The following is a 22196-nucleotide window of genomic DNA, read 5'->3' as shown; positions in this document are numbered from 1 at the left end:
GTTTTCAATTTAAATTCAAATTTTTTGCCTAAAATAAACAAATTGTTACAATATTTATCCTTCAAGTTGATTGTCCAGTTTAAATTAAAAACTGACCATCGTATTTTTGATTGTAACAATTTAATTAATTTATTGTAACGATTTGTCAAGATGGAGATGATGAAACATCAACCGATGCTGGCCTAAATTCAAGTAAGTTAATTGTGATTTTTACCTTTTCAAAATAATCATCTTTAGAATAGAATTAATCATTTTTTTTTTGTTTTCTATTCGTCTCTCTCTCTCTCTCTCTCTCTCTCTCTCTCTCTCTCGATTTTATTTATATTGATCTTTAATGATCTATACTAATTACATCAAAGAATTACTTCTTTTTTAATGTTCATCTCTCATTGAGTATTATTCATTAATTTTTTTGATGTTAATCAAAGAAAAATCAAAACCAAAGTGAATAGTTCAAATAAAAAACACTAGGTGAGAAATTTATTTTGTTTTTGTTGATGATGAAAAAATAAGTAACAAATTTATCAAAAGACTCAAATTATCTTGTTTTTATCAATCATTTCGTAACTTTTTACATTAAAATGTACTGAAGACTTATCTAAATTTTGATAAAAGTGAATAATAATAACCCTCAGCCCTAACGGTCTGGGGAGAAAGAAGGAAAAACTGAAATTGGAAAGACACAAGGGTTAGAGGTTTGTAATCCTTTCTCCTTAAAGAATTAATTTCTTCTGTTAATCCATCATCATCAATCTAGACAGAGAAAAGAAGATTAAATTTAACAAATCAACAAGAAGAGAGAAAAAAAAATCCAACATATTACAAAATGTCAAAAGAGAAACAAGAACAAAAACAATGAGTCACAATTCACAAGAGAGAAAAAAAAAAGAAAATAGAAAAACATTAATTTCTTTAATTGTTTTCTTTTTCTTTCCAATGTGATTGAAGATTAGAAAATTAATTTTCTTCACTCATCCATTTGTCTGTTAATCATCAGCAATCATAAGTCATAATCTCCACCAAGTGATACCAACAGGATAATCCAAAAGTTAATAAGATGCCATTGGAAAACCGAAAAGAGATTCAAAATGGAAAATGAAAACAAAGGTGAGTCAGAATTGAGAAGAATTGAAAAACATTCTATTCTCATGATAAATACTCTTAACCCTTTGTGAATTAATCATGAGAGTTACAAGATCTCATTTCAGGGAGAGAGAAATAGATTACAATTTAACGATTCTATTGAATCTTGTTAATCTCCATAATGTTTTTTTTTCTGTATCTTGTTGTTTTTCTGTTTCAATTTACCAACATCATCATCATGGAATCTTGTAAATGTTTATCCTGTAGACCAATTGATCAATTCCAAAGGAAGTCAAGAGGACCCATGAAGGAAAAAAAAACTCAGAGAAAATGACTAAAGGTAAGAGAGAGAGAAAAGAAAAACATTGAAAGTCAAATTAACCTGGAAATTGAAGCCTAAATGGTAAGATGATATTACCTTGTTGACCGAATAGTTGAGACTTTGTTCATCTTGTATTCCATTTTATTCATGATTGTTGATCATCTTCATGGAACAATATTGATCGTTAAGATGGTGAGTGTTTCCATCTTGATCGAATAGAAATAACACCAAAAACCAAAATGGATTCCATTTTGATCCTTCTCTTTTCTTCGTTACTCATTCATCATCGAATCTTAATTTTCTCTTCTATCCTTTTCTCTCTCTCTCTCTCTCTCTCTCACTCATCTTTCCAGTTCCAAAGTTATCATCATCTTTTCTCTCCAACATTAACCGTTATTCTTACCAATATATGAAAGAAGAGGATCTTGAGTAAAGAAGACAAAAAGATGAGCAAGATGAACACTCATAAGGAAAAGGTCAACAAATGAAATCAAGTGGATCCATATTCAAGTTAATATATTTGGGTGATAACAACAAGGTAAGAGATTTCCAGGAGATTCATAGTTACATGTGATTTATTTCAACCCGAAATGAATAGTAACTCAATAATAATAATAATCCATCGTTTTATTTTATTTTTTGTTTTCATTTTCTTAGGAATTCATTGATATTGTCTTTTGTTTTCGCTGTTGAATAGTGTGACTATTTTAACCAGAGATTATCTCTTGTTTATGGTGATGGTGATTTACTTACGTAGTATCTTGAGTACTCGGAATATTATTCAACGTTAACTTTAACGACTATTGTTGGTACACACACTCCATCAAATTTATGGAAAGACATCAAACTTATCATTGTTAACAAGACATATTATACCATGAGAGATGAAATATATCATGATGATATTAGTATGACAATCATAAGAAAGTGTATAAAGTATTTCAAGAAAAAGAATCATCGTCTTTACTATTAACAAGGAGCATTTCCAAAGGAGGAGGAAAAAGAAAAGAGTGAGATGCAAAATACATGGAGGATAAAGACGATTTTGTTAAGATAAAATGAGAGAGAGAGAGAGGAAAAAGGATGATGAGGAAGAGACGAAGGAGTAAAAAGGGAAGATTGTTTCGTCCGCCATTTTTGGTTCCATAACATGAAGAAAATGATCAAACGAGAGATGATAAAGAGACAGTTATGACAATTGTCAGAGACGATTCAATGGAAAACGACACTTTTTTCATTCTCTTGTTAGAGGAAAAATTTGAGGGATGATTTTCACTCCCTTTTCTCTCTCTCTCTCTCTTCTCTATCGTCATCATCGTCATTGGATCTTCTCATCTTTTCTAAAACTCTTTTCGTTCTTAACCCACTTTGTCTTCTCTTCCCTGACAGGGTGAGTTTAGTGTATCAGCCTCTCTTTCTCTCTACCTCCATCTTAGTGTGAACAGTTCACTTGACTCGAAGAAGTCAATGAATTCGAAAGAATGAGACCCAAAAAAGGTGGAGAATAAATCTTTTTGCGAGAAAAAAAAGGAAAAAGAAACATCAAAGTTACTTAAAATGAATTTTTGGCAATATGGAGGAGAAAGAATCAAACTCACACCGAGAATATTTCATGAAACATTGTAACTGTTCATCAATATACTCACAATGAAACTCAATCTAACTGTTGGAAAATCATCTCCCCTGAAATCTCATTCAACTGATTCATGTTGATTACAACCTATGGAATCCAGGAAAGCAGAAGCAAAATATCATAAGTACCACCCAAAAATACTCATGGAAAAAAAAGTTTTCACCGAAAATTGATAAAAAGCTACAATTCCAATAGGAATCCATTCATACGCCTCAAGAGTTACTTAAATAACTTTTTGTATATTAACTCATGAAGATGATAATGATGATAATATTTTCACCATACAATTTACAAATAGTTACATCATCAACTTGAATAATAACATATGATAACTATCACTTTATGAGGTGGATACAAAAAGCATTTCCTTTTCACCATGAGAATTTCCCTCTCTCCGAATTTCACCTTCCCCATCCTACCACCTTCATCGCTCACCATTCATACCTTTTTCTCATATAATTATCATGACTACCACTCTATTCATGAAGAGTTATCATTTTGTTCATTTCAATGTTGGATGTGTATTCTGATTCCCCATGAAAAGAGAGAAAGAGGGAAAATCTTTCACCAAACAAATTCTTGTTTATTTATGTATCCAATCTCTTTTCTGTGAATTACTTTCGCTCGACAAATCATCAGAATGTCTCATTGATGGAGAAGAGAGAGAGAGAGAGAACAAGAATATAATATGATGAATTCAGAGAGAAATTCACTGTTTTCAACTGAATTTCTAAAGAAAAAGATCTAAAAAGATGAAGAGATTCACATGGAAAAGGTAAACAATTTCTACTTATTTTTGTAACCAAAATTTTCCATCCCATGTAACTGTAGTTTCTTTATGAACTTTTCCACCAACAGAATATACACTTTGTACTCGATAACATGATAAATAATCTCTGGTGGTTCCAAATTTCTATCGTTTACAATTTAATTGCTCATCTTATGGATAATTGGAAAATGATGATAATATCGATAATACTGATTTTAGTTTATCAATACAAAGGAAAATACGAAAACTGTTAAATTTAAATGATGCCCTGAAGGTGAACCGCAATTATTAATAATATTATCTTTTAATAAATTTCACGAAAAACGGAAATGAAATGTTTTCCATCAAGTGAAACGATTATAATCAAAGTTAAACGCTCGCAATTGAAACTGACATGATTGTTTATTTGAGTGTAAAGTTGACACTCTGTAGATGATGTTGATAGTAAACTATGGCTGATAAAATAGCCCTGAGGTGATAATGATGATGGTGAAAACTGCAATCATCTCCCACATACATATGAATGAATGATTTCAAGTTTGACCCAATTTCCTGTTGAGAAAAAATTTTCACAAGTTAATCAAATTGCAACCAAATAATAATTTCATAATTTACAATCAAAGAAACATCAACACGAAACTCACTGTAAGTATGTAAATCATTCATATATCATGATGATAATGATTAGTATTTTAAACAACAATTTATATTTAACATTGTTGATGGATTTATTCAAAGGCTTTGTTAGCCAATCAAATTGCAATGGAACAATTAAATAAATCATTTCCAACAGTGATTCCATGATGATAGGGAGTGGATCTCTCTCTCTCTCTCTCTCTCTCTCTCTCTCTCTCTCTCATGCTTTGAATTTTTCAAATTGAAATGATGCCAATCTCTCGTGGCTCTGAATTAGATTTATATTCATTTATATCATACAATTGAATTGAATTATGATTCTCATGAAGATGATGGCTTAATCATTTATATTTTAATTCTTTATGTGGTCAACAATTTAGTTTTATTGACCATCCAAGGGAAGTGAAATAATTTTCAGATTCATTTTGTTTAATTCGAGTGATTAACAAATCTGTTAAAACTTTAATCTTTAGAAAGTTGAGTTAATAAAAAATTATTGATGATTAAGAACTTTTTAAGAAATAAATTCACCTTTTTGATTTAAATTTTCATGATGATTTAGAATCCTGATTATCTCTCTCTTCTCATCAATTTATAGTAATTTACAGTCTTCAGTTAATCAGCGAGAGGCTGAATAATAGCTGATGATATTATACAAGATTGAATCTCTCTCTTTCTCTCTCAACAGTAGGGTTCCAATATATTAGTAGTAAACACTTTGAATGTAATAATACAAAAGTAATTAATAAAATGCCTGAGGCAATAAAAAGATTTTTTATTCCAGAAAAATAATCATGATGATAGAAAATGAAAGAGGGCAATGGAAGAGATAGAGACTGAGAGAAAATATCATCATGAATGGTAAAATTGTTTTCTTCACTTGGAATCGATTATTTTACTATTTTATTCATTATCTTATTTTCTTACAAAACAGAAATCACCAATTCCATGATAATAGACACTCGATGAGATGCAGAAGAGAAAATAATAAGAGACATTTCCAATTCTCTTCTCGCTTGTAATGGTCAAAACTATGCAAATGACCATTAGCGATCTTGTAACAATCAATGACACCTTATATTGGATAATAAAACAACCGCAACATACACTTAATCTTTTCATAACTTTTCTGATTCAATTACACAGAATCACCGAACAACCCAAATGGATTTTATCACAATTGTTTCTCTCTCATGAAATGATGAATTTGGTCCTTTTCTAATGGTCATGTAGCTGAGTCAATTCAAAATCTACCAGGAATAGAAAGTAAGTCAGAAAATTCGTAGATTCTAAACAGTTAAGATCAATATGAAATGAGACTTTTGGACATCGTTGAAAGATGGAAATGTTGACCAAATTGATACTAAACGAAAAGCTATTTTGTACTAGAAATGAGAACGAAAAAAAAATGAGATGATTATCTTCCTTTGGATATAATGAGTTAATACAAATGCATTCGTATTGGTCAACCAATTCGGTTGGTCACTACTATGACTTTCCTCTCTCACCTTCATCCTTACGAGATTATTATGCCATGATTAGGTTTCTCTACTGCTTTACCATCATCAACATGGGATTATGAATCTATCCCACTAATAAGATAAGTTTAGTTTTGTTTTACTTTTTTTTCTCATCTTCTCTTGATGAGGATGATAAAAGTTTCACTGGCTCTTTTTTCAGGAATATCATCATCATCATCAAGCAATTTGATCACCTTTCACTTATTTTTCTCTCCAGTGAATTTACCACGTTTGCAAGTTCATTAAAAAATCAATTTTATGTTTTCTCCAATTTCACTTTGGAAAGAAAATCGCTGAATTTGATAAAAAAAGCTCGAAAAGGTATAAATGATAAGGATGAAGATGCTAATCTCCAATGTTTCACTCTTCCTTTAACTTCTCAATCGGATCCAAAAAATGGAGATGATGAAAAGAGGAAGATGCAAGATGATTAGCTTCAAACTGGACACAGTGTGTTGGTTGCGTGAATGAAAAAGAGACATTTAATCAACAAAGTTGAGATTCAACTAATTGTATCAACACATCTAGAAGTCTAAGGTAACCAGGAGATGATCAAGATGAAGATAAAGATAGATAGATAGATAGAGAGAGAGAAAGTCATAGAAAAGGTGATGAGGATAAACTAGTTGCTGGTTTTCTCATCGATTATAATTGTTGACAACACGGAGCCCAAGCAGTTTTCATCTTTATCTCTAATTGTTGAAATAAATATTGTTGATTCACTTGTAAAGTTTAAATTGATTGTTGATGTTAACACATATCCTTTTGATTATCACCTTACAGTTGATGTTTAATCAGCAGCAATCAGTCTTATCCTTTTGTTGGTAAGATCAAAAGTTGGAGAAAAGTTTGATGATGATAAAAGTAACAATTGTTACCATAGGAAAGAAGTGAAAATATCTGTCAAAATATTTGATGATTGATGGTCAATCTCAATTCAATTCAACAATGATGATGATGATAAAATCATCAACTCAGAATCCAAAATAATAATAGATAAAATTCACTTATATTAATACACATATAAAGTATTAAGTGAATATCAAAGCTAAATATTAATCAGAACAAGTAAATTAATGATAAGTTTTTAATGGAACAAGAAATATTATTATCTGACAATAATCGCCATAGATTGATAACAATAAACAATTTCATCTTCATGATAATAGTTCAAAAATATATAATAATGAATGATATCAATGAGTAAAAAATTTCTTATAATTAATTAGATAATAAGAGTATGAAGTTGAATTTTTTTATTGACTCCTTATGGTGTATTAAGGTGAGGCTTTTGTTCAGGTCTTGTTACCTGTAAACATTTTTTAAGTAATTAAAATGAATCAATTGTCAAGGTAGTGACCAATTCAACCTATGGTCAAGATAAGAGAGAGAGAGAGAGAAAATTAATTAAGATTACAGGTAAGAGATAGAGAGATGTAAGAATTGTAATTGAATTGATTGATTGCTCATCTACTGCATCAGAAACATCAACTTTATCTTCATCACCAGGAGAGTAAATATCAAACAGAATGTAAAGAAAAACGAGAATAATGATTAACAATTAACAGTTAATTCAATTTGATTTCACCTTAAATTGAGAATCAACATATTCTATATAAATGACAATAAAAAATTGAGAAAAATCAATCATCTGAATAATTAAAAGTCAATGATCGTAATCATTATCATCACTCACCATCATCAATTTATTAGATGATCATTAGGATTTTGAAAGAAATGAAAACGGAATGGAATCGAGAATTTTGAATTAATGACAATTATCATGATAATTCAGAGGATAAAAAATAAACAATAAAAACAATGGAATAATAATTGATAGAAAACTCAATTTGACAAATGGTAGGAGCAAAAAGAGAGAGAGAGCGAAAATGTTCAGAAATCAAGGGAAATGTATTATTAGTAAATGGAATCGTTGATTGTAACCAACATTTGATGATAATCAAGGGAGACTCACATTAATAATGATGAAGATGAAGATGATGATGGGTGAAAAAAACATCTAATGTTTTAACCAGAGTTTCAATGTTAGTTGATTAATGATTTGGACAATTTCTTGTCTTGCACCATATTGAGAGAGAGAAACATCATCAGCATCCTCATCTTCCTCCTCCTTGATTATCCTTTTGTTAGTTAATATTTAAAAAGAACAAAAAAAACATCAACAATTTAAATTATTTTGTAATCAAAGACAATTTCATGGTTTAATTTGACGAGAAAAACATAATTGCTCAAAGATAATGATCTTTAAATTTAATAATGATAAAGATGTAACACTTTTAATCAACATCATCAAATGCTAGAAAAGGATTGATAAGTTGAAGAAGATGCTTGAAATTTGGTGGGAAACTCGAATCTTGTTTGAATCAAACGAGAACTTTTTTGTTTATTTCTCTTCCTGGTTCATCGATTGCATCATATTTCTTAATCATTATGAAATATTAGTTATCATTGTTTAGGAAATTGTTCAACAATTGAAAATAATTAGAATTGTAATGTTTATCTCTTCGGATATTTGACAAATTAGCGTAACAATAATTTTTTTATGCTCTAATCTAAATGGTACAGGAAAAAAGGACAAGGATAGATGATAAATTATCGGGATATTGGTGAAAATTGTCAAAAAAAAGTGGAATCATCTTCATCATAACACAATAATGACAATATATATTAATAGAAACCAGAACACAGAATCATTACAATCAACAACAATTGACATCAATTGTTAATATGAATCTTTTTATCCTCAATGAAATGTGACATGAATACAATTTCATTGCTCACTTTTATGGAACAATTTATATTTCATTTTTCTCTTAACATCTTCACCATCATGATGAAGATCAGATTAAATATGACAAAATATCGACCAAATAAAAGTAATCATTATAATGAAATAATCTCGAATATTGAGACGAAACTAACTACATAGAAATCGATTTCAAGTCCACAACCAATTATTCAAATCTCAATATCTAAACTCATTCGCTAATTAGCCTCATTTTCATCTGTCCAAAGTTCTGATGAAAATTTTCCTTTACCATGTTGCTTATTCCATGAGGTTTAATTTCAGTTTGAATGAGAAAAAAAACAATCACGATAACTGAATTGTCTTTACAACCTAAAAGGAAATGAGTGAACTTTTATTCTTTGTCGTTATGGTGACGATAATTTCCTATTAAGAACAACAATATCCATCATCTACTACTATGATTCCACCCACTTTCCTGAGGTTTTTCATGTAATTCCACTGATTGTTCATACGTAAGATTAGGTAAATAAGCTATTATCTTTCGTAGGCTTTTCTCTCCTTCTTGTTTATGTTTTTCATCCATCAATTTAATGATGGATGATCTTACGGTCGAAAACCAAAATTGTATCTGTTCAATGGTTGGTTATCACATCGCCATCATCATCATAATGAAGAAACGTTTCTTATCATCTGATTGGATTGATTCATTTCTTTGGTTTTCGTCATCACATCAACTTGTCCTCACATGAAAACCAATCCATCATCTATCATCTCATGTCATCTCTCTCTCTCCATCCTCATCCTTTTTCATCATCTTATCTTGCTCATCGTTTTCTAGAGTGTAAATATTTCTTAAGACTATCAAAGGATAACAAAAAGGTAAATTGGATTAACTGAAAACCTTTTTAAAGGTCAAACTATGGACAATCTTGTCAAATCCATCTAATAATCAAATAGCTAAAGGTCAAGTTTAATATGAGATTTTCTTACAAACTGATATGATAAAGAAACTTTAATTGGTTCAGGTTAGATTATTGATACAATAGGAAGATGATATTTCATAGCTGATGAAGAGAAAGATTGTTATCGATGATAAATTATGCCGGACAATTGGTTTAGGAAGAGGAAGAAGACAAGGAAGAAAAAAGTAGCCATCTAATGGGCTTGTTGAATGTAAATGGATGAAAGAATTGATTACAAGTTTGGATCATCGTTGAATTGATTAATCGTTTATCAATTGTTGATGAGGATACTTGAATAGTGAGAAAAGGTCAAGCAAAAATCGGATGACCATGATGATGATGATGAAGATGATTAGGATAAAAGAAGAAGATGGAAAAATGTTTAGTGATACAATCTATTCAATGGAAACCTCAAGTTTTTCAATGGAAAAGCGGAAATCAACGGTTCAACAGTTTCTCTACCGGATTAAGAAAGTGAAACTCATTGATATTATTATTATTATCTCTCACCATCAAGTATCAACAATCAATGAACCAGATAAACCTTTTCAATATTAATCATTGGACATTTCCCAAGCTCTCCCTCAATTCCCACCCAAAACAATATTGTTTATTATCATCATGATCAGAATCAAAACTTTCCCATGATTAGAAACGATATCGTTCATCATTTATACAACAATAATTGAACCTTATCAACTTTGATAAAATTTTCTAAATGCCAATTAGTTTTAATCGTTGAACGATAATCTCCAAAAAAAAGAGACTTAATCTTGAGTCTCTTTGTTTATCTACAATTAGATTAATTCAAGATGTAATCAATAGAAAAATTGATTGTAAATTAACCAATTTCTCTTCATCAATTTAAAATTCATTCTCATCATTTCCTTTTCCTATTGACGACCATTCTCATTAGAAAACAATAGTTAATCAAATGATTCCATTTCTATTGATGAAGATGTTTTTCTCCACAAAATCATCCTAATCATCATCTTTAAGAAGCTTGTGGTAATAAAATCAAGTAAACAATCCCTTAATCACTATTTAGTCTTCATCTTATCCTTTCTAACGGTAATCATAATCATCATTAACATTTAATCCTCTTCCTTTATCCTCAATAATATTAGAATCATTTACTTTTAGAAAAACAAAAAGTAAGAATCAAATTGTCATCCTGATAATCACCATGATCATTTATGATTACTGATGATCAGAATTTTAATTTGAAGCTCATTGAAAATCACCTAATAATCTAATCCATAGAAATGATTATTGCTTAATCATTGACTTCTTATTTATGATGATGATGATGATCAAGTTTCAATCAAAAACCATAATCATCATAATGATAATAAAGAGATCAGATTACTTTTCTAAATCAATTGACCGCCATGATAATAACAATAATCAAATGTATCAATCAAAATCAAATCCTCTCACAATAGTATTAATTTAATATCAACTGGGAGTTATAACTCCAACTTTAATCATGAACTAAATAATTGCAAACAATTAACTGATAATATGATATAAAGGTAAACACACTTTGTAGTTAAGTTAATCAAATCAAATTACTTGAATGATTAATCAATCAATTTAAAGCTAATAAAATGTGAATTAATTTACATAAATAATTAACTTTAACTTTCCCGTCAAGTAAATGATAATTAACTTTGAACAATTAATAAGGTAAAAAAAGGTTAATAATAAAACGATAAAAGTTGATTACTATTCAGAGAAATCAAATTAAATAATCTTCCAATCAAATTGATTATTCTCATGATAATTTACAATTTTCTTGACCAAACATAACTTTTCCTATTCCATTAGCCAGAAAGTCAAATAATATATATATACACATGGATACCTTTGATTAGAATCAATTTTAATTGTTAATTAAAACCGTTGGTATCAACAATTAACTGGCAATTACAAGATAATAAAACTTTCTTGATAATAACTCGAGGTAAATAAAAAACAACATCAAAGTTTCATCATCATCAGAATAAGATAATCAAAATGACCAAGAAAATGTTATTACCTTTTGTTTATGTTTATCAATCACGAAAGGAAACAATTTTTTTTTCTTCATGAGAATTTCAAATTTTATTCTTGAATAAAATTTCACCATGATGATGATGGTTCTTTAAGGGTCATCTTCCTGGCTTGACCATAGAAAAGGAAAGGAATCATCATCTTTTTATCATTTTGAAAATTTGACCAGAAAATTGGATAAAGATGAATGATGAACTTTCCTCCTTCATGTTATCATTATGTATTATTAGTTTACCTTCAAGTCCATTTATTTTACCTTGTCAATTGAAGATAATCGAGTTTCCTCTTCCTGCTCCTCCCATGTTATTTTCTCTCTCTCTCTCTCTCTCTCTCTTATACTTTGATGATTTTCCTCCTGAAATAAGACAATCATGAAATAGTTGAATGAAATATTTACTATTTCTTGTTTGTTACTCCGTTTTGGTTTATATTAGAACTCTAGGTTTTGTCTAGTTAGTGTAAAATTTTGCCCCAACTTCATGAAGAGCCATGAAAGATGACCAATGAACTTGATGGTTATGATTCATTAATGGTTTGATTACCTGCTCATGAGATTGACCACTTATCATCCTCAGAATTCATTATAAAAAAGCCACAGTTGCAAGCGACATGTAAAAAATTTCTTCCAGTGATAAATGAATGAAATTTAGTTCATCTTGACCACTGTCCATTTATCCTCTCCAATAAGCAATTTAATAATTTTCTTTTCTCAAATATTATGATAATTTTTGATTGGAATCATTTCAAAGTTTGAGTTTGTTTTTGTTTTTTCTTTTGTAAACTTTTGATAAAATCTCATGATAAATGCTATCAAATCTTTCGTCCACTCTTCAGAAAGATATATCTTGACCCTTCATCTCATGAACTTTGATTGTTTCGAGTTGACAACAACTCAAATCTCTTTCCCTGTTCTTCCAGATTCATTGAAACCAGGAAATGATTCTGGTGAAATGAAAGGTTATCGAGAAATAAATAAGGTTGAGTCAAAATCGATGGGGTTGAGTTTCCAGGGTTAAAATGAACTGTTTTTAAATTACCTTTGTGTTCCCATTGAGAATTGAAACAATAGATGAACAGAAAACCAATGATATTGAGCTTTTATCATCATCATCATCTTCGTCATCATCATTGATGAAGATAAAATTTATTTCTCTTCTACTTGTGTCTCTCATTTCCAATATTTTCCTTGCTCATAGAAGATTGTTTATGCTCTGATGATGATTATGATATTTTTTCGATAAAAGTGATGAGGATAAACTGTCAAAATACTGTCTCTTCAAATCAATTAGACTTGGATATTATTTCATCTTACAATGGAACTGGAAGAAAAAAACAATTTCGACCTAATCATAAATTGTAAACTCGATATACATCATTACCTAAGTTTCATTATCACAGGAAAAAGGATGTTGATCATCAACATGATGAAAACTTCAAGTTTTTCTTGTCTTTTATTATGAATTTGATTGCGTGCTTCAAGTTATATTGTTATCACCATCAAGGTTATATCATTTTGGAAATGATCATGATGATGGTTATGAAATAACTCTGAGCCACAAGGAGCATCAATTTTTAGTTTCTCTTCGGTAGCCTCAAGAGAAATAAGCTCAAGATGAGGATGGATAGAGAAAATGAGAGAGAAAGAGAGAGAGATGGAGGATAAAGAAGAGAAAAGATGAAAATGAAGTTTTGTTTTTTTTTCTCTTCTTTGTTTGTTCGGTGGCGAGAGAATTCAGTCTTCACCATTTCCTTGTTCATCTCCTCATTCGTCTTCCATGTTATAATATCTTTACCCATTCTCATAAATGAAACAATCATTTTTACAGCAAAAGGAAATGTGTGTAATCAACAAATAATAGTCTTAAGAATGAGATCAGAATTTTTCAGAACTTTTTTGCTCGTTTTTCTATCTCTTCATTTCATGTAATTTCTTCAAGAATTTTTCATCACTTCTCTCTCTCTTTCTTTCTTTCTTTCTTTTCATCGTATTCTCAATTCTCATCAACACAATTATTTCCATCGCCATTTTCATTACTATTACGAAAATGAATAAAATCTTGTCAGAAAAGTTTCCTTCACAAGCTCGAGAGATAAAAAGTTCTGAAAAATTATCATCTCTCGAAAAATTTTCAACATCATCTTCATCCTGATATCATTAGCTATTAAAATTATGAGCATTTTATCATGGAAAATATTTCTACAAATTCTGTTGATGATTATTTCAAGATAATTAAATCTATTCACACACTAATCAAAATTGTCTTGATTAACCTTATCATCTTAATTTAATTTGTTTCCTTGGTAATGATCAAACATTGTGATACAACAATGATAAAAAAAAAGTAACATTACCGTTAACAATTGATAGCCACAATTTAACTTGATTAACCTTTAATTTCAAACAATCAACTTAATTATCAGTAAATAATTAAGCCAACCAATAAACACAATAGCAAAAAAAAACACAAACAAACATCAACCTTATCAATACCTTTGAGATTTAATCACAATTTATTATAAGTAAAATCAAAGGTTGATTAACCTGCTTGTTAGTGATTAATTTAGTTGATTAATTAATGATCAGTCTACATGTTAATTAACAAGATACAATAAAAGTAAATAAAATTACCAATCTAAGACAAAATGATTGGGCTTAATTGTTGACTGTTAAATTGGTGTATTATTGAAACAAAAATTATTTACTTATTGATTAATTTAATTGTTGAAATATTGTATTAATTGTATTAACACTGTACAACTTTTATGATACCAAATTGTTGAAGCAAATTAATGAATCTAAATCAATTTTCCAAATTGATTATCAAGAAAGATACACAATCATGATGAAAACTAATCATAATTTAATATGATTTCCAGTGATTCAGAATTAAATCAATATTGAAAGAAAATGGAAAAAGATTCAAGTCTTGACCATTCACACTGGACATTGATAATAATTCAATTTTGTTTCAAACAAAAATATACATTCACTGAGTAAATATCAATAATTTTCAATCCAATGGTCAAACTCTGAGTTGACCAGTTATCCTTAGACTCAGTTTCCAAGTAAACTTTCATTATCTAGATGATGATCAGCATCCGTTTATTTATATTTGTCCAGGAAATGAAAGTTCACCATTTTCCCCTGATTCCATCATGAAAACTCAGTGAAGGTGTTAAATTGTTACTACACAATTTTCTGATAAAGTTTCCAAAAAGTTTACAATTTTTTTCTTCCTTTTCTCTTGTTAAATTAGATCAACATTGTTAATATATATATTTGGAAACCTTGATTAAGATTAATTTGATCAACTCGATTTAATTTATTTCCTTTATCTCAACTGTCACCCTGTATTTATGTGTATGAATTGTATTATTTATATAAACTAACCGAATCCTCATGAGAATTGAAATTAATATCATTCCAAGTTATTGTTCAGTTTTTGTAAATTCAGTTTATTATCAGATTGAATTATCTTCACTATGAGTTGATTTTTATTTCATTTTCTTTTTGTCATATTGTTCTGTCCTGAATATTGATCAAATTCACAGTAATTAAGCTGATTAATTGCTGCAAGAAAATGATGAAAAATCTAATTATCGTTAGCCGAAAAATTATCTGGAAAAAAGTTCCAAGTTTAGATATAAAGTTCAGAACTCATGGTAATCCTTTAGAGAGAGAGAGACGGATTAAGTTACCAAATCTCTGAATTCTGAAAATGAGATTGATGATAAATCTCATATTCAAAATTCTTTAACATCTTGAGGATTCCATGTTGTTGACATATATATATGAAAGAATCCATGTAGACGATTTTCACCGAATCAGAATATCAGAATTTTGGAGAAAATAAGAAAAAGAAAATTCTGTTCTGAAAGTTTTTTTTTCTTCTCTCATATTATTTCCGTTTTCATCAGTTTGTGCTTCTCTATCATTGAATAGGAAATTCAATTCTTCTTCCAGGTAAATGATAACTTTTCCATCACCATGATCATCTCAGTTTTATCATGATTATCATCAAATTGAATTTGCAAAGTTTAAATCAAATGTGATGACGAAAAAAGTTTTTTTTTATCAAAAATCAAAGAGATGAACATCAAATGTCAATGATAAGAAGCAGGAAAATACTTGAAATCTTCACCTTGTCACCAAAACAATTTATCTAAAGAGATAATCTTCCAGATCATCATCATCCTTAATCCATTGATATAATCAACTTTTATCATCTTTGATCATCAGTCAAGGTAAAAATGCTGAAAATTGATAATCAACTTGATAAAGATCAACATTCAATCAACTGATAATAACAAGGAAATGAAAAACAAAAATCTCAGAAAACTTTTTTACTCTTTGACAATCAATTGCAATTAAAAGAAAACAATTAACTATGTTACTGTTTTTTTGACTTATATCAATAACTATTATCATATAAATCATCTGAACATGGATATAATCAAATATCAAGATTAATTATCAATCTCTAAAGTTGATAAGTTGATGTAATTTGTTTTGATTGGACAATTTAATCTCGAAATCCTGATAATCTTTTCAACTTCAGTTTTTTTTCTTTAAGTGTCTTATTAATTATCATTACATTTATCATTATTAAATCTCGAATGATATAACTAATATAAGAGAAAATCTATCAAGCTAATTATTTAATTGTAAACATCTATAATCAGATGATCACGATGAGAATGATATTGTGATAAATAACAACATAATCTTTGCATTTTAATCTAATCTTTTAATCTGCTAACCTAATCTGACGATTGCAATTTGTAAGTAATCTGATTGTTGACATTGAAGATACTCAGGGTAATATTAATACCATTACCATGAAGATGAGAATGATTAAGTCAACATGAGAAAAATAGACGAAGAAAAAATGAAAAACTTTTGGATGGAAATGTTGCAAAAAACTTTTTCACTCTTTTAAAAAGTTCTAATGGTGGAATCAGTGGAAAAGAAGGTGCTAAAAGAGAAAAGTTCATGGAAATAGGCTGAAAAGTATCGATTATAATAATAATCATAATTCGAAGGAAGAAAATTAATTCTAACCACGTTTGATAAGCTTCTTTTTTTGCATCTTCTTCATCATTCTCGATATATTATCCATATTTTCATCCTCATCCTCATCCTCATCTTTATCTTTATCATCTTCATATACCTTCACATATCCTTTAATAGGCTTACATTTTGTTCAATATGATAAGATATCTTTCAAGAGAGAGAGAGAGAGAGAGAGATGATAAATATTATCATCATTCAGTGTTGATCAAAAATATACTCACAAACTGTCAAGATTAATCTTAATTCCAGCGCAGCAACAATCAACTATCTTTGATTGTGATAGGATAAACATGATACAATTTAAATAATCTCAATGGGTACAAACACTTACAGCTCACAGATTGATTATTATTATTATTCATCGACCAATACGATAATGATGGTCATCGTTTTTTGCTTCATTTTGTCCGCCCTGTTGCTGGTCATTTGATCCGATGTACAATTCATCTTACAATTAGTTGATTGATCGCAATTAACTTTTGCATCAGTTCATCTTCATTTTCATCATCATCTTTTTTTTTCTTGAATCTATCATCTGATTCCCATTATCATCCAAAGATTCAACTGTCATCATATTGATCTGATTTCAGTCGCTCAGTTTTTTTTCCTACTCACCAAGCCCATAGATCAAATTGTATTATTGCAAATTGAGAGACTTGCAATATTTATGATTGGTTTAAATTGATTGCTGTAAATGTAAACCTCAAGATGAAGATGGCGATGGCAAGATGACTTAATACACATTTACTTACATGGACAATGGTCATTTCAGTAACAACAAGTAAAAAAAGGAACAACAGAATCAAATCAATGGTTAACAATTGAAAAAAAAATCTCCTCTCAAAAGCTCATTTGTAATATCCTTTCATTGAATATTATGAAAGATGAGAAAATAAATTAAGATGAATAATGAAAAATTATATAACAAATTCACAATTGGGTTACAACAATTGATGAAGATTCTAAATGTTAACCGTGTTAATTGTGGTCTAAATTGAGAAATCAATTGTGTATCCAATCACAATTGTTATGGATTATAATTGAATTTTCACCTTAAATATAACAAAGAGAACACAAATTTTGATCTAATAGAATTTCAATTTTCATCGCTCGTACAAATCTGACCTGATAGTCCACTCAGATCTATAGACTAATCCATTTTATTGACATTAATTAGTTTCTATTTGTAATTAGATGAATACATTTTAAATTGTTGGATCATTTGTTTTTCTTATTGTGTCCCTTGTCACTCTCATAATGATCATTGATAAGTCTCAAAGTACTAATTCATTTTCAGAACTTAATTTGTAAAAGTTTCTCAAGTTTCTGAAAAATGATTCCCCTGTCAATAGAAATTCAAGCTGATTTCATGTGTCACCTTTTTTTCATGATACAGAAAAAAAAGAAAAGACAATTTAAACTCCCAATTGAGAGATTGGAATCAACTTTTCTAACCCTAAATTAACCTTAATTGCTGTTGAAAAAAGAGAAAGAAAAGTTTCAATCTAATGAACTGTAATTGAATCGATCATGTTTATTGTTCAATATTCATGGTTACCTTAATGAATCGAATCATTTTCTTATTGGTTCATCTTTATCATGAAATGAAGATTATCGACAATTGTATGAAATAGAATCCTAATCATCGTTTTGTGATGATAAAAGAAGAAGAAAAAAAGTCATCATCAGTAGCAGAGAGAAAAAAACGACAAAAAATGCCGAAGATAAAAAAGAGATATTATATTTCATTAATCTTTAATCAATCATCATGGTAGTCACTTTTTTACTCCTCCCTGGCTCATCCTCATCTTCACCATCATCTTAATCATCAATTCCTGATTCTTGATGTTATTTCTTACTCTTTTTTTCAGTAAAATGATATTTTCCCTGATTCCTCTTTGGTACCGGGCAACAGGCAAAAAGATTCAATGACCAAAGTGGGTGGGATGAGCTTCCACCATGAACAATAATGATAAACTAAGGTGTGTATTAGAAGCAAAGAAAAGAGAGAAAAAATATCGTTGGTAAAGAGTATTTTTTTATCAATGTGCTTTTTTATAATTACTAAGATGGTGACACTAAATTACATAGAATGATGTTGATGAGCATCTTGTTGTTTTTGTTGATGATCTTTGTTTTGGACAAACAACCATTTCTACTCCGCCTCAAACTTTATGAACTTTCAGATTTGTTTTTATTTTCATGTCTCATGATACCAAGATGAGTTGAGAGATTTAATATTAAAGTTATTATTAAGATTATTAATATTACCTGTCGAGTTGATGTTTGATTAGCCAAAGGCAAGCAGAAGCATCTGAAAGATCATTAAAAATTTTCAAATGAGATTCAACCTTTTCTCCTCTGCCTCTGAGCATTCATGGTACTCTTACTTTCACTGTCATCATCATCATCTCTATCTTATGTCTCTCCTTCCCTCCCTTTCTTAAATGCTAACGGCAAAAATATTTGCGACATTAGGTGTGGCATCTTTATCCTCATCCTCTGTGGGCTTTTTCAGAATCAATGGGAGGAGAGTTGACCATTACTACGTTTACCTCTCTCTCTCTCTCTCTCTCTCATTAGCATCCTCAAGAATTTTTCTCATCTTTTCTCGCTCATCTTGATGAAATATTATCTCTCTCTCTCTCTCTCTCTCTCTCTCTCTCTCTCTCTCTCTCTCTCTCTCACTCACTCACTGAACTTTGTCCAATTGATGAAACAATTTTTATTCTTCATGTAGAATCATCAACTTCCTTTATTTTCTTTATTTTTTCACCTTTTATATTTTTCCGATTCCCAGGTAGTAGTAATAGTGCTAAGTATAAGCTCATCTTCCTGATTTTCATCACTTTGCATATTTACACATCTTTCCATGAGAAGGATGAACACACCCGATTATTATTATCACTATTACCATGATGATTATTAAATTGTTACCATAATTAATATCATTAAATGAACGCAAGTTAACATTATCAGGATGTAGGCGGATGTATGAATATAATACACAAATGTACTAATCGTAATCTTGTCAATGTGTAATTTACATCATTGATTAATTTGCACTCTATACAAATCTAATCATGTAATCAACTCGCGTACACATTACTATCATCAGCTGTTCAACTGATTCAACAATTTAACAAAATGATTATTCACAACTATCATCATCTTTAATTGCGTTAATTTATATAAATTATATAGATCCAAGTCTCTTGTTAACAATTACAATTACATTGAATTGATAAACAAACGAAGCAAAAGTTTATTTAAACTTTTTTTGTATCCATTACGATGATTAACACTTTCTTGGTTGATTGAAAACTTTGATAATTAACTGATTACTATTAAGTATCACAATCAACCAGCTAATCAATATCATCGATTAAATTAAATGACAATTTAATTCCCCTCAAAGTTATCAATATCTAACAGATTATCCAATCAATTACCGATTGATTTTAAATTTGTCATTATCAAACGAGCGATTTTTTTTTGAATCAAACTATTGATGGTAAACAACATTTAACTATTACACTAATCATGACAATAATTGATTTGCCCTCAAGGGTCAAACTTGAAAATTGCATAAGAGTGAAAACTTAACATTCTTATCAATAAAATGCTGATTTTTGAAAAATTTTTCTCGTGACAATATTGATCAAAGTGAAGATAAAACAAAAACAATATCAAAGTTGTAACATTGATCCAGTAACTGTAAATACGAATACATAATCAACAGTGATAAAAGTTAAGGTATCCTCTTTTTTTTACCTGGTTAAATAATGAAAATACAAAAAAAGCTCAGGTAACAATTTGAACATTTGAATTTGGAATGAGTTTTCTCATGTTTTCCATTGTAAATTCAAAGACTGACAAGCTTTTCATTGTATTTAGTTAGCAAAGTGAAAAGTTACCTTTGCCTTAAAGGTACAATATGTTTAATGGAAATGAAATGAAATTACATGAGAAATTTACAAACTACACACTCAGAGTAAAAGAAGTGGATAGAAAACAGAATCAGAATAATTTTCCATCAAGATTACGCCATCTTTGTAACCTTCTTTTTTTCTCTATCCTCATCCAATTTATCTTCTTCTCATCCCAATCCTCATCTCTCTCTCTCTCTCTTCCTTTTATTACCTGTGTCATGTTATTTATTATATATCATCATAAATGTAGTTTTCTCTTACCATCCATCCAGATCAGTTTTACGATTATTTTATATAACTTTTTCTCCCACCAAACAAACTAACTCATTGAGGAAAAAATATCAATATGAACACAATATCAAATTGAAGGTGAGGAAACTTTTTCTTCATCTTCATCATCTCAATTACATTCAAACCTTTTTTATACTTATATTTAATATCTTCATCTTCGTCTCTCTCTCTCTCTTCTCATTTGCATAACGTTGATATTTTGATGTTATTGTTGATGATGAAGATGAAGATGCTGAAGGTTGTAGCTTGTAGTTTGTTGTCTGCAAATAATTTATTTGCATTCTCATTGCAAATGATTTGTTACTTTTCCCTATGACAATTTATCAAGACAAATGTGTTATCATTTCTGTAAATTATATTAATAACAACATTGAGAACCATCATGAAGATGAAATGAAATTTTCTCATTGGAATAGAGTGAAAAAAATTCTCAATAAATTATCATGATGAGGATTAGAAATAAAATGCAAATCAATGTTAACAATTTCCAAACTAATTGTTTCATCCAATTAGTGGTTATATATAATATTAAGTTTACACAATTATTAAATTGAAGATATAAATTGGATAACAAGAAAACCACTCCTTTAAATTGCATCTTCTTTATTATTAAACAATTAACTGAATCATTTCCAATGATAACTCATTATAATCAAGTAACATAATTTGAATGATTACTTTTCATGGTAAATTGAATGTGACATTTATTGATTACCTGGGTTGGGTATGAATATTATATTATATGTATTGATCGTATGATGTAATTTCATCAGCTCATTTTTACCTCATCGTCACAATGGAGATGAAAATTTCAATATCATCCTCATCCCATCAGCCTACATTTTGTATTTATATTGAACTTTAGACAACCTTCAGCCTAAATCTGGTTACCTTGATTATATGTTTTTTGCTTCTTTTGCTTGTTTAATTAAAGCATAACAACTGATCAAATATTATCACAATTAACCAAAATTGCAACATTGATCAACAATAACTAGTCATCAATAATCATCACCAATGATTGATTGGGATAATCAATAATGAAAAACAATGATATTCATCAAATAAATCAAATCTCTTGCTGTTTTTTCAGATGTCTTACTGATCAAAATTCAACGTAATGATTGAAGTTAATTGTTGCAATAAAAA

The 22196-nt window shown here is 29.2% G+C and overlaps 1 long non-coding RNA gene across 3 annotated transcripts; it reads left to right on the top strand.

Annotated features, from left to right (window-relative positions):
* Window positions 1–661: 661 nt before the first annotated feature.
* On the top strand, window positions 662–5740 carry LOC128395197 (uncharacterized). Of its 3 annotated transcripts, none has more exons than XR_008326524.1 (7): window positions 662–1107; window positions 1351–1597; window positions 1759–1943; window positions 2063–2415; window positions 2795–3813; window positions 3897–4452; window positions 5590–5740. It is a non-coding gene; the product is annotated as an uncharacterized LOC128395197 (long non-coding RNA). The 3 variants fall into 3 exon arrangements; XR_008326525.1 differs by lacking the exon at window positions 5590–5740 and adding an exon at window positions 5378–5566 and having other exon boundaries at window positions 1351–1486; XR_008326523.1 differs by lacking the exon at window positions 5590–5740 and adding an exon at window positions 5378–5566.
* The last annotated feature ends 16456 nt before the right edge of the window (window positions 5741–22196 follow it).

Source organism: Panonychus citri, unplaced genomic scaffold (assembly GCF_014898815.1).
Source record: "Panonychus citri isolate SS breed McGregor unplaced genomic scaffold, ASM1489881v1 Contig00141, whole genome shotgun sequence".
NCBI classification, from domain to species: domain Eukaryota; kingdom Metazoa; phylum Arthropoda; class Arachnida; order Trombidiformes; family Tetranychidae; genus Panonychus; species Panonychus citri.
This window is presented reverse-complemented; position numbering and strand designations above follow the sequence as displayed.